The sequence below is a fragment of the Mauremys mutica genome, chromosome 13, assembly GCF_020497125.1.
Source record: "Mauremys mutica isolate MM-2020 ecotype Southern chromosome 13, ASM2049712v1, whole genome shotgun sequence".
In the NCBI taxonomy this organism is placed as follows: Eukaryota; Metazoa; Chordata; order Testudines; family Geoemydidae; genus Mauremys; species Mauremys mutica.
The window spans coordinates 19,171,788-19,194,004 of record NC_059084.1 but is presented as its reverse complement, the minus strand read 5'-3'; positions in this window follow the sequence as shown (position 1 = coordinate 19,194,004).

Genomic DNA, 22,217 nt, shown 5'->3' with positions numbered 1-22,217 from the left:
TTCATACCAACAGTGACTTGTGCATACTGCTCTATACATTATACACTGAAATGTAAGTACAATATTTATATTTAATTATATGGTAAAAATGAGGAAGTCAGCAATTTTTCAGTGATAGTGCGCTGTGACACTTGTGTTTTTATGTCTGATTTTGTAAGCAACTAGTTTTTAAATGAGGTGAAACTTGGGGGTACGCAAGACAAATCAAAATCCTGAAAGGGGTACAATAGTCTGGAAAGATTTGAAAGCCACTGCTTTACACCATGGGATACAGATATAAGTAAGATTAACACATGCAGCATCCTACAAGCAGTCCATAAAGTCTGAACACATTCTTATAAAACTAATATCTATTGTAACTATACTAACCAACAGGTGAGCCAGACTGGTTCCAGCTATGCATTTGTCAGTGTCCAATGAGGCCCTGGTCCTTGGCATGAGCTGGCCCCTGGTCTGCCAGTATCACACAGGCACAGAGCAGTGGAATGAGGATAATTTGGACCACAAACCCAAGCGTAAACCCTGGTGACAGGTTTCATAGCGGTAGCCGAGTTAGTCTGTATCAGCAAAAACAATGAGGAGTCCTTGTGGCACCTTAGAGACTAACATTTATTTGAGCATAAGCTTTCGTGGGCTAGAACCCACTTCATCAGATGCATGGAGTGGAACATACAGTAGGCAGATATAAATACACAGCACATGAAAAGATGGGAGTTGCCTTACTGAGTGGGGGGGGTCAGTGCTAACGAGGCAAATTCAATTAGGGTGGATGTGGCCCATTTCCAAGAGTTAACAAGAAGGGGGGAATATCAACAGAGGGAAAGGTTTCAGAGTGGTAGCCTTGTTAGTCTGTATCCGCAAAAAGAACGAGGAGTACTTGTGGTACCTTAGAGACTAACAAATTTATTTGGGCATAAGCTTTCGTGGGCTAAAACCCACTTCATCAGATGCATGCAGTGGAAAATACAGTAGGCATTTTTTCATGTTCTCTGTGTATATATATCTTCCTACTGTATTTTCCACTGCATGCATCTGATGAAGTGGGTTTTAGCCCACGAAAGCTTATGCCCAACAAATTTGTTAGTCTCTAAGGTGCCACAAGCACTCCTGGTCTTTTAACAGGGAGAAAATTACTCTTTCAGGTGACTTTGGATCTTTAACATCCAGGCCGAGCAGACAGGACTTCATGGCTTTTTTATTTTTTTTTTAAGGACCCGTTCAAAGATCAATACATAATGAAGTGCTTGGAATTCAGTTCATCTGTCTGAGAGGGATGAAAGGCAAAGCTGACCCTGCTGGGACTGGACTCTATAGTACCAGCAAGGTTAGGTATTTCATACTTGCCACATGAGCCACTAAGCCATCCCACAGTGGCAGCCGTGGACTTGCCGCAAGGGGGCGCAGTAGCGAAAAGGTTCAGTATCTGGAAGAGCTAAGGGGCCAGGGCTGGAAAGTCAGATTATAGTGAGAGCTGCCATCAGCCCACTGAGCAGCACTTTGTCACTCTGGCGCATTGTAACTAAACTGAACAGGGAGCTGCGGGCAGCGGCACTTTGTGATGGGTATGGCGAGGGGCCAGGAAGGAAAGTATTTTGGAACATGATGAATGCAAACCTAGAAACGGAAGAGAGCTTGTGGGTCTGACAGTGTTCTACAGAAGGCTTGTGCAGTCTGTAAGGGACCCATGGCCCCCTTAGGAATTAATGGTGCCTCTACAGAACTGGATGCTGTCATTAATAGTAAAGTACACACCATATTAGACTATTGGTAAGCCGCTTTGTTTTCAGTTTAACCAATTTTTACCAAAATAGTCCCAGGTTTTACAAAAAGTATTATTCTTTTTTTCCTGATTTTCACCCTACTTTTGTGTCATTTAAATATATAAAAATAACGTGTTTTATTAGGAAAATACAATACAGCACATGAGCTATATGTATTACAATAATACATTAGTCTGTGTGTAAATGCAAAGCTGCCTGTTGAAGTAAGGTTATGTATTAGTCTAGAAGATACACACAAACAAACAGGCAGGCACGCAAGCTCTGAAGTGTGTGCACGTCTGAACGTACTGATGAATCTCATGCCCACCACATACACATTTCAAGCTGTTAGCAGATAACAGTTTAAGGATTTGACACACTAAAATGAGAAGAAAACAAAAATCTGTCTCATTACGTTTCAGAACACAAGGAAGTATTCAAAAGTTTTAAAAAAACAAAAACAGGAGAAAAGGATGAAGTTGAGTGTACGCACTGCAAACAGTGTGGCCCAATTATTAAATATAGATATTTATAGGCTGATAGTTCTAAGTCTACAACAGTAAACTGTTTATTCAAAGGAAAAGTTTTATTTGGGGATTAGAGAGCTATTGTTTTCTTAAACTCTGAGAAAGCATTGTGTTTTGAGTTCTGATTTAGTTCTGCAGCAAAACACAGAGATCAGTGTTTCCCAAACTTGTTCCACCACTTCTGCAGGGAAAGCCCCTGGTGGGCCGGGCCAGTTTGTGTACCTGCCGCGTCTGCAGGTTCGGCTGATCGCGGCTCCCATTGGCCGCGGTTCCAGCAGCTCCCATTGGCCTGGAGCAATGAACTGCGGGCACTGGGAGCCACGATCAGCCGAACCTGCGGATGCGGCAGGTAAACAAACCGGCCCAGCCTGCCAGGGGCTTTCCCTCTACAAGCGGCGGAACAAGTTTGGGAACCACTGACATAGATGAATGGAATTGAAAGCATTAATCTACTCAATACTTTCCCCCGTCTTTCCATCCATCAAAATAAACCCTGATATTTACCCAGAAAAAATATTTATAGTTTTTTACACTGATTTTCACCTATGTTGTTGTGGTAATAAACACTGATAAATTCCTGGGGAAAAAAAATAAAATAAAAACTTAAAACCAAGGGCCTTAGCTATTGGTTATTTACTGTAAAAATATAACTGTGGCTTTGGCTACACTTGAAAGTTGCAGCGCTGGTGGAGGCTTTCCAGCGCTGCAATTAGTAACCGTCCACACCTGCAAGGCACATCCAGCGCTGCAACTCCCTGGCTGCAGTGCTGGCTGTACACCTGGTCTGGTTGGGGTGTAGCGATTGCAGCGCTGGTGATCCAGCGCTGCTTGTCAAGTGTGGACACACACCAGCGCTGTTATTGGCCTCCAGGGTATTAGCAGATATCCCAGAATGCTTTTAACTAAATTACTCTTTGTTTTGTTATGCTGCCTCTCTTTGTTTTGTTGTGAACTCGGAGCTCCGCGAGCTCCGTTGCTCCCAGAGCTGCCTATCTAAGAAACAAACACAGCTCCTGTTTGCTGTGATCAATCTAAACCTGGCTGTGAACAATCAAATGAGATAATGAGGCAGGCAGGGAAACAGCGGGGAGTCCATTGGATGCAGGCTGTTTGCAATTAAGAGTTAAGACTAAGGGGTCGGGAACATTTTCTGATTTTTCAACGCAGGAAGCTAACACACAGTGTTGGCTCCAAAAATCCACTCTCTCTCTCTCCCCCCGCTTCCTGTCACACTACAACACCACCCCCACCCCCCTCTTTTGAAAAGCACGTTGCTGCCACTTGAACGCTGGGATAGCTGCCCATAATGCATCACTCCCAACAGCGCTGCAAATGTGGCCATACACCAGCGCTGGTAGCTGTGAGTGTGGCCACACACCAGCGCTGTAACTCCCAGCGCTGCAACTTTCAAGTGTAGCCAAGCCCAAAAGGCTTAATTCTCCATGAACTTTCCTGGTCACTTATACCTGTGCAGAAAGGGCCATATCCTCAGGTGATGTAAATCACCATATCCCTGTTAAAGCAGTGATGGGTGGCAATATAAAACCCTACGATAGACTAATAGTCAATGGTGCTCCTCCCCCCGCCCCTTTCCCAGCTCAGGCTCTGGCCCAGTGAGTGCAAGGGGAGTACCCTCGGGCTTTGGTGGCAGTTCACACCATCTTTGCACGTACTTAGCACAGATGTAAATTACTGCACCAGGTGCAAAGCATTGGGGTGACACAGACCTTAAGACTCTTGCTATTGGATGCCCTTGGTAAATGCCTCCCCTGGGCTTCAACAGTGGGAGTTTTGCCTGCTCAACAGCAGCAGAATCTGGTGCAGTAAAACTGATTCTAATGAGCTGATATTTGCTCCACTGCCCAGGGCAGTTTCTGCCGGCAGCACTGTTCAGTGATACCGCTGCCACCCACCCAACTTTCACAGGACAGACCCAATCTTTTTCAGTCTGCTTCATGCTAATTTGCAGAAGCCAACGAATCCCCAAAACAAGGAGGAGTCCTTGTGGCACCTGGGAGACTCACAAATTTACAGTAGTTAGTGCCACAAGGACTCCTTGTTTTGCTGATACAGACTAACACGGCTACCACTCTGAAAGAATCCCAAGTGAGCTTTGAGTCAGAGAAAGATCACTTGTGTGTGCCTGGATTGCCAAGTAATGGAGTGACTGTTGATTCTCTCTGTGTTTCTGGCATCCAGGGTGTCTCCTAATCACAGGTTTGCAAACATTGCAGGGAGTGGCTCAGTATAAACACTGGTTTCTACTGACATTTGTTCTAAACTAATGAAAACATTTCTGTTAGGCTGGGTTTGAGGCCTAAACTGTTTTGATTCCTTCCCGTCTGTTTTCCCTAGCCATCAGTCTCTTGGTGTCTTTACTGATGACTCTGCCTTCCTGTTGCCCTGTGGATACCCAGGGGAAGATGTCCTGTGCTCAGAGTCCCGTATGGTGCTGAATCATTTGAATTCTGCTGCAGCGTGCTGTGGCCTATTGCCTGAGCATAGCATGTCAGGTGTGCTGTACCTTGCAAAATATGCTGTTAGTTTCCTGGTCACAGTTCTTGCCTCAGTGTCCTCTAGACTGTCCACCTCCCAGAAATTGGAGTAATAAGCTACCAGGACTCTGTAGTTCCTGTCATTAAAAGTGAACAAGTCTATGCTCCCCTTTTCCCAGGTCAAGATGGGATTTCATGAGGCCGCAGAGTCTCCTGTTGTTGATCACTCTACTGTTTGCACACCTCACACTGTTCCACGTACACTCCCATCTGGGCATCCAGGCCTGGCCAATAGCGATGCTCCTTGGCTTGCCTCAGGTATGCTTCTGCCTCTGTCCCCAGGTGTGATTCGTGAAACAGCTCACCCCTACCCTGCCTCCTCCCCGAGCATGCCATTGCTGCTTCATTTCTCCCGCCTCCCTGGCTTGCGGCGCCAATCAGCTTAGGCGCCGCAAGCCTGGGAGGCGGGAGAAGTGAAGCAGCCACGGCGTGCTCGGGGAGGAGGTGGGGAAGGGGTGAGCTGGGGCGGGGAGTTCCCCTGTGTGCCATCCCTCACCCCCACTTGCTGCAGGCAGCCCTCCCCGTGCCCCCCTGCCCCAGCTCCCTCCACCTAAATGCCGGCGGCGACCGGGGCGGCCGAAGATCCAGCCACCGCAGTCGCTGCAGAAGAAAATGGTGCCCCCCAAATGCCAGCGCCCTAGGCGACCACCTAGGTCACCTAAATGGTTGCACCGGCCCTGCTCCCCATCAGTGCTTTGTTGGATTGATCTGGAGGCTCTCGTCAGAGATGTGAAGGTAGTGTAGCATGCTGATAGACTCCATCGCCTCTTCCACAGAGCCATTCTGTGTTGTACTCTGGAAGGTATGTCCTGCTGAGTGTGTATCCTCACATCATAGAGATGAAGCCCCAATAACATTCACTGGAGTCTCTCGGGTACCCTCAACAGTGGCTTCTTCCATGATACTTTCTAATGGCTGGTGATCAGATTCCATGTCCACTTTGTGCCCAAAGGCAAGTTGGTGGAATCAGAACATAGCCAGTAGCTCTTTTTCGAAGCGAGCATATCCCCTTTCTGTTCTGTCAGGGCTTTGCTTTAGGAGCAGTGCCTCATTTATGATTTTCTTTATTCTTTCAAATGCCTGTTCTTAGGTCTCTGACCATTCCCATGGTGCATTAACTGTCTCAAGGCTTCATGGGCTTCTGGTAGGTGAGCACAGAATCTGGAAAGATAGATGGGCATCCCTATAAAGTGTTGGACTCTCTTCACATCCTTTTGGCCTGGGCATTTCACAATGTCTTTCTGGAGTCCCTCAGAAGTCAATAGATGTCCAGTATAGGGGGACCTCAGTTATTCTTAGCTTCAGTTTGTCTGCATTCAGGGCAGGTGTACCGCACTGAGGGTATGTCTACACTACCCGCCGGATCGGCGGGTAGTCATCTATCTATCAGGGATCAATTTATCGCGTGTAGTGTAGACGCGATAAATCGATCCCCGATTGTTCTCCAGTCAACTACTGAACTCCAGCTCAGCGAGAGACAGAAGCAAAGTCGATGGGGGAGCGGCGGCCGTCAATCCTGCGTCGCAAGGACGTGAAGTAAGTAATTCTAAGTCGATCTAAGATACATCGACTTCAGCTACGCTATTCCGGTAGCTGAAGTTGCATATCTTAGATCGATCCCCCACCCTAGTGTAGACCAGGCCTTAGCTGTGCTCTGGGAAGCATGCGTTAGTGGCAGTGCTGCTAGAGAGCCAGCAAGGGGAGCTCCCAACATTGATTTCAGGAATGCGAATTCTAGGGACAGCCTCCACACTGCTACTAGTCAGCATATGTTGACAACATGGCCTGTTACTTCTTTTCTTTGGCATCTGCACTTGTACTTATTTTGCTTATTTGCCCTCGTTGGGATAAATTATAGATTTATTTGTTAAAGAGTCCAGAGGATTTTCTCAGTATTGAGTCCCAAGCACTCAAAAATCATTAGCCAGGCCCCAGAATATCATGAGATTGCCTTAAAATTCATGAGATTTTTAAAAATAATATACTTTGGGTTCTTTTTATATGCCTTGCAGTTTCTGAGCCTTTAGTGGGTACTCACTTCAGCTTTTCTCTGCAACCACAAGGGCTATTTTTAAAATGAAAGCTGGGTTTCTCATGCAATCCAGCCATTCCTGCAGCTGGGGCTTTAGGAAAAATATTAGCTATTGTGAGGCTCACGAAAAAAAATCAAGCGGAGTTGGCAACGCTGCTTTCTGTGTGCTACAATGTAATAAAGTATACAAAGCCTGCCTCTCAGTTCTGCTCCTTTATACCGCTCTGGGACTTGACCCCTTTACACTCCCAGAGCATCTTAGCATAACTGAGAATTCAGGCCATATTGGTGATTTAATTACAATTAGTATATTTCAAACCATTTACAAGGGGTGCTGACAGGTAGTGTAGGTTTAATTTACTTCCCTCCCCCCTAAACTGATGCTGACGATTGTCAGAGACAGGTTGCTAGGCTAGATGGACCATTGATCTGGATCAGTCTGGCAATTCCTCCGTTCTACAAATTGTTAGATCAATACAAATATTTTCAAGTTTTGTTTTGTTTTTTAAATACAATTTTGAAAGTTTTATTTTTCGTTTAAAGACTCCTCTGTAAGGCTAGGCAATTTTTTTTCAGTGAATAGTAAATTTGCTAAAAAATGCATTTTTCAGGGTCCCAAAACTGTTCACAAATGTGAGTTGAATTCATCAAATAGTTTTGGCTGAAGAAAAAAATAGTTTAGTTTGAAAAAAAAAGAAAGTTAAAAAAAATATCCAAAATTTATTTTGATTCTTTTTTTTCCATTTCGGGTTTTTTTTTATCCAAAATTATTTTTGTTGTTTGTTTGTTTGTTTTATTTCAGCGAGGGGGAAAAAGAAATTCAGCTTTAATTCAAAACAAATGGAAATTTTGTGTTGGATTTTTCAGTTAGGTTGCCAAACCAAAACCTCAAACCCAAAACCTTATTCTCTGGGCTCTACTCCTCTGTCATGTCAGGAACCTAACAAGGCATGTGAGAAGGACCAAAAGATAGTATTGTCTGGTCCATATGAGCTGTCCAAGGTTGGGTAAATGGCCGAAAGTAAACCAAACAGCATCACTGGTGAAAAACAAACAAGGGTCACGATTTCGCATGGGATCTGCACAACTGGACCCCTTGCCTGTGCTGAGACCCAGTGACGGCATGGGGGGCTCTGCCCATGTGAGTCCAATTGCAGGATCAGGGCCATGGTATTTACTATCTCCTTCTGGTTTAATACTCAGAGGTGGTGTTAGTGGCACAGATCAGGAAGTTTGGTAGGAGTTTTCACCTGATGGTGTGCCACTGGCTTCTTTTTAGCACCATCAGAAAACTCCACATCTCTCCCGCGAGGCCTCCAGTGTTCAATAGGGGATGTACTGGGTATCCCTGTGAATCAGGGCAGAATTTGGCCCCAATGGCTTTCCTACTCTGTTAGCAGGACAATAGCAGCACAGTAGACAGTCTCGCTGTGATTAGCTGAGCCTAGAGAATCCATTTGATCCTGTCTGGGCCGGAAAGGATGTTCAAACTATCTGGGGGAGGTGTGGTCTGAGCGCAAGACTAGGACTCAGGAACTCCTCCATTCTGACACTGAGGCCTTGTCTATATTGGTGATTTTAGCTTTGGGGGTAGCTGCACCCAAACAGCCTCAGTAGCTTAGTTGGGAGGGACATGGTACACTAGGCTGGAACTGAGGAAGCTGCACCAGTGTAAGTTGTGGCTTATGCTAGTGCAGGCTGTCTACAGTAAGGGTTTTCCCCAGTGTAGCTACATCAATGTGCTGGTGGCTAAAACCCCAGTGCAGACAAAGTGAGGGGGGGGTCACTCAACTTCTCTGCCTCGGTTTCCCTATCTGTAAAATGGAGATAATGATCCTTCGTGGCCTCTCCGTTTGGACTGGCTATTAGCAAGTTGGAAGCATGTTGGTAAGGATGACAGAAGTGCTGCTGTATGTTGCAGTTATATAATAGACAATATCATTAATAGTTGATGTACTCTCATTTTTTGTTAATACAAAGAAACATCCACAAAGAAAGAAAATCCAATAATTAACCCTCCATCCAACCACCCTAAAGCTGAGGTCCTGTTGGGAATCAGTTAGTCCATATTCTCTGGGCCCTGACACAGCTAAGAGTGAAAAAAAATCCACCTGGCTAACTTAACTGGTATCTTTGCCATTATCCTGAGTGTTCCTGCTATGAAGCCAGCTAGGCCCCCACTCTGCAGACATCTCTTTGCTGATATGAATAGTTCCTGTGCTGGTAACAGTACCTTCCCCCAATGCACAGAAACATGATAGCCTTGTGTAACTATGGGTGAAGGCGGAGTCTGGTTTGAAAAACATGGGGCACCTTCAGCTGGGGAGACATGATACTTCCCTCCTCCCTTATCAACTTGGGAGCTGCAGGCTGCAGCAGGGTGATAGACTGTTGACTTTGTGGCCTGAGAAGAGGCTTGCTGCCTTTGCTAGTAAGGCATCCATTGTTCATGGTTCCCACTGATGCAAACCTAGTTTACTTTAGGCTCCATCTCTCATGCCGTAATCTGCAGCAGGATGATAGGAGCAGGGGCGGCTCTAGACATTTTGCCGCCCCAAGCAGGGCGGCATGCCGCGGGGGGCGCTCTGCCGGTCACCGGGAGGGTGGCAGGCAGCTCCGGTGGACCTCCCGCAGGCCCCGTGTTCTGCAGGTCCACCGGAGCCGCCTGCCGCCCTCCCAGCGACCGGCAGAGCGCCCCCCATGGCATGCCGCCCCAAGCACGCGCTTGGCGTTCTGAGGCCTGGAGCCACCCCTGGATAGGAAGCATGTTTTGCCTAAAAGAAGGAACAGGTGCTTTGTCACATTCATACATAAGACAACTCAAGGAGTATTTTCAGGGCAGAGGGTCTACAGTAAGAAGCCACGCAGGTCTGCTAGCGAAGGACTATCTGCATGGAGGTGTTGGGCTTGGTGCCAGCAGCCATATGACTCAGTGGGACACACCACATCTGTTCTCAGTATCTTGGCCTTTCTGCAATTCAAACCCTCGCCTTAATTTTGCTATAATATTGGTTCTTACTGTTAATCTCTATTCTGTGTATTTAAGATTTTAAAATGCCAAAGGGCTGGCGGGGCGGGGGGAGATTCACGATAAAGTATTTCTTCAAAAACTGTCCCTGGGATCTGCTGGAATTTTACCAAACAATCCAACCAATGGCTAAATACATTCTGTGAAGGACAAATACAAAATGCAAAACTGGGCATGGGTAGGGCTGAGAGCAAACAACTCCAGGTCTTCTCAGCTATTCCTCATCCTGTGACCCCACATTCAGACACATATAACTATTCTCCTCACGTGCTCCAGGGAACCTTCAGCTTTGCAAGGAGGTGCTGCAAAAATCAATGCACTGGTTCACCCCACACTTCTGGTGTCTGAGGAGGACCTGCCTGCAAGAGGCTGAGCAAATGCACTTAAAAACATGGGAAATGGGAAATGGTTTGCAACCTATGCCCCTCGCCCAGGCAACTGCTGGTGAACCTCTCACCTCGCACCACTGTATAATTTGGGATCTGGTTCTGCTTACATTGAAACCAGTGTGAACTTTGCCTTGACTTTTCTAGGAGCAGAAGGGGACCCATTGTCCCTTTCACATACTAGGATCATTGTTGGAATGGACACAGTGCTGGGATATAGTCACATTATGTTTGCCTTGCGTTAACCACAAGTTTCATGACACCAAGAGGATGTCATGCAGCAGGAAAGTCAGTCACAGCCCAGTTATCTGGCAGGTCATTCAGCCGCAGGAGTTTCAATATCAGCAAATCTGCTCCTTCTGTCATGCTGAGTTAGCAGATGAGGAAGTTAGCTGAGAATTGATGACATTAGAGTCAGAGCTTTGGTTCTCAAGGGGAAAATTGCAGAAACAACTGATAATTGTGGCTGAGGAATTTCACTCAGCAAAGTTTAAGGTAACACTGTAAGTGGCATCAACACTTATAAATATTTTAGTACTAGGTGTCACAGGGGGTACTGGGTCCTTGAAGAGGTCCACCCCACCTGTGCCTCATTTACTGCCTCTCAGTGAGGTCTGATAGAGGGCAGCTGGTCTCTATAAAGAGCCAGAGGAGAAACAGAAATAGGGAGACAAAGCTGGGGCAGAAGCTGCAGAGAACAGGAGGATCCTGCAGGAGACCTTTGACCCTGGAGGGCCACTTGGAATATGTCTACATTTTGGAGCCCATGGGAGTGAGACTCCCAGCCCAGGTCGATGGACTCGGGTTAGAGGGGCTCATGCTAGCGCTCTTAAAAATAGCTGTGTAGACAGCACCTTGAAGCTGCAGCTTGGGTTGGATCTCAGGCTGTGTAGACCAGCCCTAGGCTTCAGAACCCCATCTCCAGCCCAAGCTACTACGTCAAAGCACTGCCCACACAGCTATTTTTATAGTGCTAACTCAAGCCCTGCTAGCCCAGCTTTGTTGACCTGGGCTGAGAGTCTCCAAAATGCTATGTAGACACACCCTTGGACTGGACGCTGTGAACCTGTGGAAGATTCCAGGTAAAAAGACCTGGCAGTGTCTGCTTAGAAGAGAGCAGAGAGTGTTTAAAGGAGCACAGAGTGGGCTGAGGGGAGAGACTGAGCAGAGCCCAGGAAGGGCTGAAAAGCTCCCCCCCCCCCGGAGATGATGTGGTGGGGCCATGCAGGGTTATGTGCTCTGCAGAGTTGCTGCTTGGCTTGTACTGAGCATGCCTGCATAGACTGAGCATACTCAGTAACATCTGCTGAAGCCACTGCCCTCACTTTGCCCCCGCATTATTGGCAGATACGGGTCCTCTTTGATTCACTCTGTGACCAGAGGTGGAATTAGCAATCCTTAACCTCGCTCAGATACAGATAACCCGCAAATCCTAGTCCCTATGCGTCTGTGTTGTCCTCCCACTTACACAGATGTAAATTAGGAGAAACTCTGATGAAGTCAATGGAGTGGCGTGAATGTAAAATGGAGTGTGAGGAAGGCCAGACCAAGGGCCTGTACTGCCATGCTTTTCCTTAGCACGACTCTGACCTGTGTGTATCTACCTGATGTTGTTTAGATCGGTTGGATTTCCAGCTCCTCAGCATCCCACAGATTTAGTCAGGGCTAAAATAAAATGCTTGTTGTTACTTGCTTTCGGTTTTTGCTAACAGTGAAGTCTCATGTAGCATTTGTTATTCTAGAAGGAAAGGGGGCAGGCAGTTCTCTCACCAAATATCACCGTTAGCATTAGAATACTTACAAATACCTATTCCCCTAAGCTCTACCAGGCACTGAAATCTATCTCTTTGGAAGCAGTAAAAATATGCATAAGTACAGATGAATTCCCTTATGATTTACAGAGTCAGAAGCTTTAGCTAAGTTGATGAACACCATATGAAGACCACGGTTTTGTTCCCAGCATTTTTCCTGAAACTAATGAGGTGTGAAGATCATGTTTACAGTGTCCCGTCCAGACTGAAATCTACCCTGAGATTTGGAGAAGATGGTTTCCACAAGATAGGCATTAATTCTATTCAGTCTGGAAACTATTCAACTGTGGACATTTTGTTCATCGTTGGGATGTCCTGCAAAGTTTATTTCTGTCCTTTCATGATGGGGTGATGGCCAGAGTGGTAGAAAATGGCAAGAGGTCAGACCTCTTTCCAGTCACCAATGGCACCAAACAAGGTTGTGTGCTGTTTCCTGCACTCTTTTCCATCCTTCTTTGAGTTACGCTTATGGATGCATTTCATGACACTGACAGAGAAGTAGTTACCCAGTTCTGCACTTATGAGAAGTTGCTCATAGGAAAGTGGCAGATTTACTCATTAAGGATCTTTTACTCAGTTGATGACATTCAGTTTATAACTGATCACTTCACTTGTGCAATTAGTCGCTTTGGTTGTACAATCAGCCTAAAGAAAACTGAAGTATTGTACTGGGAGAGCTCATGTCTACACCGTGATTAAGATCAATAACACTTCTCTCAGGTCCATGGAGAAGTTTGCTGTGTAGAGAATGCTGTCACAGAATGCCACAATTGATTATGAGATTATCCTTCTCATGACCAAAGCCAGCTGTGCATTCGGAATGCTGTTACAGCGCATATGGAATGACAAGGGCATCAAATTAAGCACTAACCTAAATGTCTATTGGGCAATCATGCTCACAATGCTTCTATATGGTTGTGAAACACTGATGACATATTACCATCATATTAGGAAACCTGACCAGCTCCATAAGCAGCGAAGTCAAAGCTGAAAGAATATCAGGTTGACCCCAGCAACTGGGAAGTAACAACCCATGATAGGGCAAGATGGGGGAAGATTTGTCATGTCGCTGTTAATTGTTTTAAAGCCAGGGGCTTTAACACCTTATGTGAAAAACGTGCACAGCACAAAGGATACAACAGCCTGCAATGGCCAGGGACATTCTTGTCTGCCTCACATGTAACTATGTTTGTGGTTCTCGCATAGTTCTGACCTCACATATACGTGTTCACCAATAGTGTTTGCTGAATCCTCTCATGTCAGCACTGTGAGATTCCATCATCACAGATGAATTAGGACATAAATACCCTGCCTAGTTACTGGTGCGCAGTCCCTTTGACCAATGTGACTATACAGTACTGGAACCTGTTATACATAAAAACTCCTTGTGAGACCAATGTTTATATATGGTGACTGGGCAAGAAGCACTATTCGCCTGAGTTTTGCCCCATATTAACTATGGGAATTAAGTGAGGTAGGTACATTAATTGCTTTGAGATACCTGGAAGATGGGGCTGTGTAAATAGAAAGTATTATTGTTGTTTCCAGTTCATGTATTAACTGTCTTTAAGTCAAAGAGCAAAATTATGACTGCTCATTCAGACCCTCTGTGCATCCACTCCATATATAGGACCAGCTGTGTGGAGGAAGATCCAGATTTACACTGTTGTAGCATTAGGGTGCAAACTATCAATTTGTGCCAGACTATGCTAGTTAACTCAGACTCTTCTGCCTTTTAAGCCTTTCCTGCTGCTAAGAGATGCCAGCACTGAGCTTTGCATATAGCAATAGGATTTCAGTGGGAAAACTCTGGTTTAATATATAAATAGCATGGCAGTCATAGCAACCACCTGATTAAGTCAAGATGGTAAAGATGGATAGGCAGGATCAAGGTCAGGCCAATTAAAATCCACCTGATTTCCACAGAGTTGCGCCAGCGAGTTGTGTGCTATAAACAATGGCACCAATGTTTACATTCTCCTGCAAATGGCTGAATATGCAGCACATGCTTTATTTGCTCAGCAGAAAAAAAAATTTAATCTTTGCAGCCCTGGTGCCTGCGTCTAAATGTGTAATTCAGCCCAATTTGCATTGCTTTTCACTGCATTCACGACTTTCCTCTTGGCAGAAAGGTACCTCAATGCTATTTTTATCCTTGTGGGACATAGATTATGATTTTTTTTAACGCATGAAGTTAAATTTACATGGGCTCCTGTTGAAATCTCAAATAGAAGATTACTGACAGCTACATTCCTTCCATTATCAAGTGGCATCTCTTACAGGCATAGATGTCTGTACAAGGCCACTGTGTTGTAAGAGCACTCAGGAAAGAATATTGTTTTCAGTAGAGATATTACAGAATAAAGAAAAATAAATCTCAAAATGGCAACCAAATTGGGAGACTCACTATATATGCAAACAGAACTATATTTTTGAAGGGCCTTTAAAATACCTATGCATAATTTGGAGGTGCAACTGTTTGCATGTGCTAGGGTGACCAGACAGCAAGTGTGAAAAATCGGGATGGAGGTGGGGGTTTAATAGGCGCCTATATAAGAAAAAGACCCAAAAATCGAGACTGTCCCTATAAAATCGGGACATCTGGTCACCCTAGCACGTGCCAAAGCCAAGTTGGTGCACACAGATTGGGGAATTATACACCCAGCTGCCCGTTTGCACATTCAGATGTCCAATTTTTGCACAAGTTTGCATGCACAAATGTGGGATTTTGCATGTGTGAATGGAGGACCCCGCAAATCTGACACCCAGAGTTTTGGAGCCCCTTGGAAAATGTGGCCTCAGAAGTTTGGATGGTTCAGAGAATAACAGAAACTAGAGACGGAAAGACCCATTGCATCATCCCATGCGTCTCCCATTGGCCAATGCAAGACCCATGCAACTGACTTTCACCACTTCCCTTGAGAAACTGTCCCACAACCTAATATATTCCATTGTTCTTTGCAGGTTGTCAACTAAATTACACTCTGTCAGAAATTATTTTATAAAGGTTATTGCTGCGTATTGGTTAAATGCCAATAATGTGCTGTGCAATACACAAAAATAAAGAGCTCAACAAATCCTTGCAATGAGGTGTGGGGAAGGGAGTCGTTAATGATGAGAACATTTTGATGAGACATTCTCCTCTCCCCACAACAACTACTGCATCCAAGAGTTGCTTCAGAGGCTTGAATGTGGGTATAAAAGGCTCTCTTTTCCTCATCTGACACTTTCTTCTTTTTATGTTTATGAGTACTATTTTTTTTTGGTATTATGAACCCCAATCAAGGATCAGGGCCCCACTATGGTAGGCACTATAGATGAGATTTCCAAAAGAGCCTAAGTAATTTAAGAGCACAAGTCTCATTGACTTTCAGTGGGACTTCTGCACCTAATTCACTCAGGCACTTTTGAAAATCTCAACCTATACAAACAACTCCTTAAAAGGCTATGGAGATGAACATGTTTCCCATGAAGCCCTTTCTAATTCTGTTCCCACAGTTTTGTTGGCAGGCTCCCTAACCCTCTAGAAATCATAGCAGCCTGAAAAACGTCATCCTGGCCTTTTTCCAGATTAAAGGTTTCAATGCCCATGTGCTTAGAGGGCAATTTTTTGCCCTCTGTTCTATGAGCAAAATAGTAGGAGGAACAAGTGGAGGATTCCTGAGCCTTTTTGCCTGGGGGAGATAGGAGACAATATGGCCACGACTTCCCCCAAGCACTTACATTCCCAAAAATCTTCCCTAGTATCAACTTTGCAACTTCCTGAGCTACCCACATTTTGGGGAAATGCCCTGTCACATCTCTAGCTGCGAACCAATAAATCTGAAATGTGATGATGACATAACTCTAAAATGCATTGGCAGAAAGCGCTTGTAAGTCTTCTCCATCCCTCATTTCCATGACTGTGATGTGACTCTGATTCCATGCCACAAGCTTTTTTAAACCATATTTGTGCCTGTTTATGCATGCATTGTAAACCCAGCTAGGACAGGGAGAACAGTTTAACTTAAGGAAGCTTTATTTTTCCAAACATTTGTGGTAGCATACATGTGTGAAGTGTTAATCTCTTTCTTTGCTTACATACCATAGCAAGTAATAATAATATTTTACATTTATATAGCACCTTTCAGTCCTATATATCCCAAAGTTCTTTACAAACTAAGGCATCCATTGCCACGGGACCTACAATAGCTATGCATCTCATTCAGAAGATCCCTACACAGGAAACTGCATGTTTATTATGCACAAAAACCTATGTTAAAAAGGTTATTACATTTACAAAGTCAAGCATTCAAAAGTTAAGAAATGCCAGTATTAAGATTGCCTGTGCAACCTTAATTTGGCTCCCTTGTGCATATGCATTGATACAGTCTTTAATTACATGATCACGTAGTGTTTTTTCGATGGCTGAAATGTTTTGGCTGACAATTTGCAGAAAAATTCAGCCTAAGGCTGGCGTCTGGCATGCAAAATTTCAGCCCAAATGGTTAAATTTAAATACAATTGAAAATAGGATCTTCTAACGAGAAGAGTTGAGCAGCCTTAGCAGTGCTGCCAGCCCCACCTATAATGTAATACCTTAGAAGCAGAAACTGTTGAGTGCTCTGCTGAGATTTGAATCTGGGATTGCAGGTATTTCACATCTGAGACTCGGGTGTTGTCTAAACACAAAAAGTTGCAGCAGTTTAACTAAAGGTGTGTGTTTTAAAACTAATTTAACTAATCTGGTGCAGACCTCTGTGAGGGCATTCTTAACTCAGTTTAAACCTGATTTATATCAATTTAGCTTATTTCAGTATGGAATAGACTTAAGACAAATTGATATAAACCAAGTTTGCATTGATTGAAGAGTATCCGCATAGAAGTTTGCCACAGTTTAACTAAATTGGAGCACCTTTATGTTTAAACAAGGCCTTATGTCACTGAGCTATTCCTTCTACATGCAGTCACAACAGACTACTTGTTCTAGAGGACCAAGAAGTTAGAGGCTGTTTGAAAGTCCTGCCCCCACAAGGGGACAACCAGATTGGAGTTCTGACCTGTCAGTTTACTCAGTGGCTGCAGGTGTCTGACAACAGAAGCCAACAGTTAGAAAGCTGGAGCCAGCCACTTCTGGTGAGGATGAAATAAAGCAAAGGGGCTGCACAAGAGAGAGAATGTTCCAAAGTCCATTAACATGGTGGGTTAGCAAAGTGAGAAGCTAGAACTATGGTGGATCTAGAACTCAACTCCAGTTTTGAGGGGATAAAAACAGGTGTGTGAGAAAGGTCCAATGACAGATTGTGAAACTGAATTATTTTGCAGTGGAGTCCAAAGACAGGGAAGGTGATAAGCAAGGGTTGTTAGTGAGTTTAAACAATTTAATAGCCCGTTTTGGGTTAAGAATAGTTTAAAAGAGTGTGAGCACATCAGCCCAAGGTTGGAAGCAAAATCACCATGGGAGATAAAAACCCAGTTTTATGAGCTAAGTTGTTGTCTCAATTTTAGCCTGTTGTAAATGTTAAGTGTAGTGTTCCCAGTGAGGAGAAAGAAAGAAAGATCTGGGGAATAGAGGAGCAGAACTTGGGACAGGTCCCAAGGTAGAGCTGGAAAAATCTCAGGACAGGTGATAGGATAGCAGAGAATGGTAAGAGTCTGATTTGAATGTGGCTTTAAGGGTTAGTGTCGTTATGAAGTTCCAGATCTTTAAAGATAGTTAGGTACCTAACGATGTAGACAGGCACCCATTGGGATTTTCAGAATTGCCTAGATCAGGGGTTCTCAAACTTAATTGAATCGTAACCCCCTTCTGACAACAGAAATTACTACATGACTGTGACGTTCCCCTCTGGTCTTATCCGGACCAGTGTCTGCTAGGTCACTCCAATCCTTGACTCTGGGAGCCAGCCTTACCCTGCACTGCTGCGAGAACCCCCACGCCTGAGCTGTTCATGCACAGCCTCTGGCACGTAAGCTGCTCCTTGGACTGTGCAACCAAATGACACTAGCCAATAGCTCCGGTCCCAGACACAACCCTCGGAACCTCCGTCTTACAGTTTCCAGTTATGCCCACTGGATGCTGCAAGCTTATATGAATTCATCCATTTAACAAAGAAATTGATATGTACCAGGCTTGTTATCCCAAGGGGAGTCTCTGACACGCTTCAGACCAAATGCACTGCTTCAGGTAGAATAAACAAACAGATTTATTAACTATAAAGATAGATTTTAAGTGATTATAAGTCAAAGGATAACAAGTCAGATTTGGTCAAATGAAAATAAAATATAAGTATGCAGTCTAAACTCTCAACCCTATTAGGGCAGCAACTAGAGTAAGCAGTTTTTCTCACCCCACTGGATATTGCAGATCTGGATATAGGTGTGTTCCTGAAACCTGGGCCAATCTCCTGTGTTGGGGTCTTCTCTTCTTCTCAGTGTCTTGGTCGCTTGCAGCATAGGTGGGGGCAGAAAAAGGGCGGGTATGTGTCCACTCACTCTGTTTTATACTCTCAGTCCATGTGCTTGGGGAGCACAAGTCCAGGCATGCCTAGGGGGAATTGCTGAGTCTCTCCCAGCAAGGTTGAACAATTTCCCTGGTGTGGCCTCATGCAGGTGAGTCATTGCATTGTAGCTCCCTTGCTGGTTAATGGCTGTTGATGCACTATTTGACACCCCGCCCGGGCGTTGGTTACTTTCCTTGCTGTTGCCTCTGGGAAGCTAATATCTGTCTGATTCCCCAACTTACAGCATGCTTTAGTGACCACCATACAACACAATTCTCATAACTTCATATGCAATAATGATACACACATATGGATAGAGAAATGACTTTCAGCAGATCGTAATTACATGATCAAGTAGTGTTTTTTCCATGGCTGAAATGTTTTGGCTGACAATTTGCAGAAAAATTCAGCCTAAGGCTGGTGTCTGGCATCTGGCATGCAAAATTTCAGCCCAAATGGTTAAAATTTCATAAATTGAAAAACAATTGAAAATAGGATCTTCTAATCTTAGCAGTGCTGCCAGCCCCACCTATAATGTAATACCTTAGACACAGAAACTGTTGAGTGCTCTGCTGAGATTTGAATCTGGGATTGCAGGTATTTCATATCTGAGACTCAGGTCTTGTCTAAACACAAAGTTGCAGCAGTTTAACTAAAGGTGTGTGTTTTAAAACTAATTTAACTAATCTGGTGCAGACCCCTGTGAGGGCATTCTTAACTCAGTTTAAACCTGATTTATATCAATTTAGCTTATTTCAGTATGGAATAGACTTAAGCCAAATTGATAAAAGCCAGGTTTGCATTGATTGAAGAGTATCCGCATAGAAGTTTGCCACAGTTTAACTAAATTGGTGCACCTTTATGTTTAAACAAGGCCTTATGTCACTGAGCTATTCCTTCTACATGCAGTCACAACAGACTACTTGTTCTAGAGGACCAAGAAGAAGTTAGAGGCTGTTCGAAAGTCCTGCCCCCACAAGGGGAGAACAAGATTGGAGATCTGACCTGTCAGTTTACTCAGTGGCTGCAGGTGTCTGACAACAGAAGCCAGCAGTTAGAAAGCTGGAGCCAGCCACTTCTGGTGAGGATGAAATAAAGCAAAGGGGCTGCCCAAGAGAGAGAATGTTCCAAAGTCCATTAACATGGTGGGTTAGCAAAGTGAGAAGCTAGAACTATGGTGGATCTAGAACTCTGAACTCCAGTTTTGAGGGGATAAAAACAGGTGTGTGAGAAAGGTCCAATGACAGATTGTGAAACTGAATTATTTTGCAGTGGAGTCCAAAGACAGGGAAGGGTGATAAGCAAGGGTTGTTAGTGAATTTAAACAATTTAATAGCCCTTTTTGGGTTAAGAATAGATTAAAAGAGTGTGAGCACATCAGCCCAAGGTTGGAAGCAAAATCACCATGGGAGATAAAAACCCAGCTTTATGAGCTAAGTTGTTGTCTCAATTTCAGCCTGTTGTAAATGTTAAGTGTAGTGTTCCCAATGAGGAGAAAGAAAGAAAGATCTGGGGAATAGAGGAGCAGAACTTGGGACAGGTCCCAAGGTAGAGCTGGAAAAATCTCAGGACACAGGTGATAGGATAGCAGAGAATGGTAAGAGTGCAAGAAAACCATGGGCCTTTTTGTGGGCAGTCTCAACAGAGAAGCCCAGGACTGAAAGGGCCATGAGACAAAGCTGAGGGTACATCTACACTGGAGCTGAAAGATGTAATTTCCAGCTCAGGGAGACCAGTTCTGATCGAACTTATGCACTAAAAATAGAAGTGTAGCTGAGGTAGGATGGGCTATCCACCCTGACTATGATCCCTTCTGAAACCTTAGGTAGACCCTCAGGAAAGCTAGTCTCTCCGGCTGCTTGCGAAGTCTCAGTGATGCTGCTCTTTTTAGCACATTAGCTCTATCAGAGTTAGCACGGATCTGTCTCCTCAAGATGGAAATTACACCTTCCAGCTGGAGTAGATGTACCCACTGAAGGATTTCAATGTGTTAGGCTGTGGATTTACTGTCCATTGTGAAGAAGCTCTCAGTACTACTGCCATGCTATATCTGGCTTGCAGATAAACAGAGGACTTCAGTATCCAGGGCTTTCAATCCAGCACCTTTTACCAGTGCTGAAATCTACAAATCTATTATATTCATTTAAAATTTGACTCGTAAAGAAAGATAGTAAGAAATGAAACTCTTTCCTGTGATTGACTCAGGCCCAAGCAATTGTAATGTTTCTGTGCCTGCAGTGTCTAAAAACTGTAACACGCGAATAAGGATTAGAGGCCTGTGAAAGGATTAATAAAGAGAAAGAAAGGAAAAGGGTCTGAGAACCTGTGTGTACTTACCTGTCATGTGTGGGCAGGTCATTGTGTGTGTTTGGATATGCAGACTTATTAAACGAATAAAGCAGAATCAGAAGAAAACTCCTCGGTGTTTCTTCAGTGCCAGTTTAAATGGTGTCCCAATACTGACAAAAAGAAACTCGGTCCTGCCCTCAAAATGGCTCCATTCAGTCTGATCCTGCCTCTCCTATGCCCAAGAACATACTTGAATGCTCAGCTATGGGTCGTTCTCCCATTAGCAGTTTTAGTATTTTTTTTATTGGCATCACAAACAGGATCAGGAGCCCAAAGCAGGATGTGTAGTGCCCAAAAGGGGCACTCCCCACCTAGTGGCTGCTGTCCTGCTTTCTGAGGGGGGGAGCCACACAAAATTCAGAGTTGCTAAGAGCACCTTTCAAAGCCTCACCATAGAAAACAGAGTGATCTGGTGACAAAGGGAGGCTGCCATGTTCCTGACCAGGTGCTGAGCTTCCTGGTGACTGCAAGGAGAGGGTTTGGGGAAAAATTATCCCCGCCCAGAGTTAGGAGAAAAGATAGCAAAAAGGAAGAGGGAACGTCTGAGTTATAATAATATTTGATGTTGCCGGTACAGTATTGGAGAGGGAAGAGGGGAGGGTTAGGAATAAGAAAACAGCTGAGACTGGAGGGTTCATTTTGAAGGGAGATGCAGAGTCTGATTTGAATGTGGCTTTAAGGGTTAGTGTCGTTATGAAGTTCCAGATCTTTAAAGATAGTTAGGTACCTAACGATGTAGACAGGCACCCATTGGGATTTTCAGAATTGCCTAGATCAGTGGTTCTCAAACTTAATTGAATCGTAACCCCCTTCTGACAACAGAAATTACTACATGACTGTGACGTTCCCCTCTGGTCTTATCCGGACCAGTGATCTGCTAGGTCACTCCAATCCTTGACTCTGGGAGCCAGCCTTACCCTGCACTGCTGCGAGAACCCCCACGCCTGAGCTGTTCATGCACAGCCTCTGGCACGTAAGCTGCTCCTTGGACTGTGCAACTGAATGACACTAGCCAATAGCTCCGGTCCCAGACACAACCCTCGGAACCTCCGTCTTGCAGTTTCCAGTTATGCCCGCTGGATGCTGCAAGCTTATATGAATTCATCCATTTAACAAAGAAATTGATATGTACCAGGCTTGTTATCCCAAGGGGAGTCTCTGACACGCTTCAGACCAAATGCACTGCTTCAGGTAGAATAAACAAACAGATTTATTAACTATAAAGATAGATTTTAAGTGATTATAAGTCAAAGGATAACAAGTCAGATTTGGTCAAATGAAAATAAA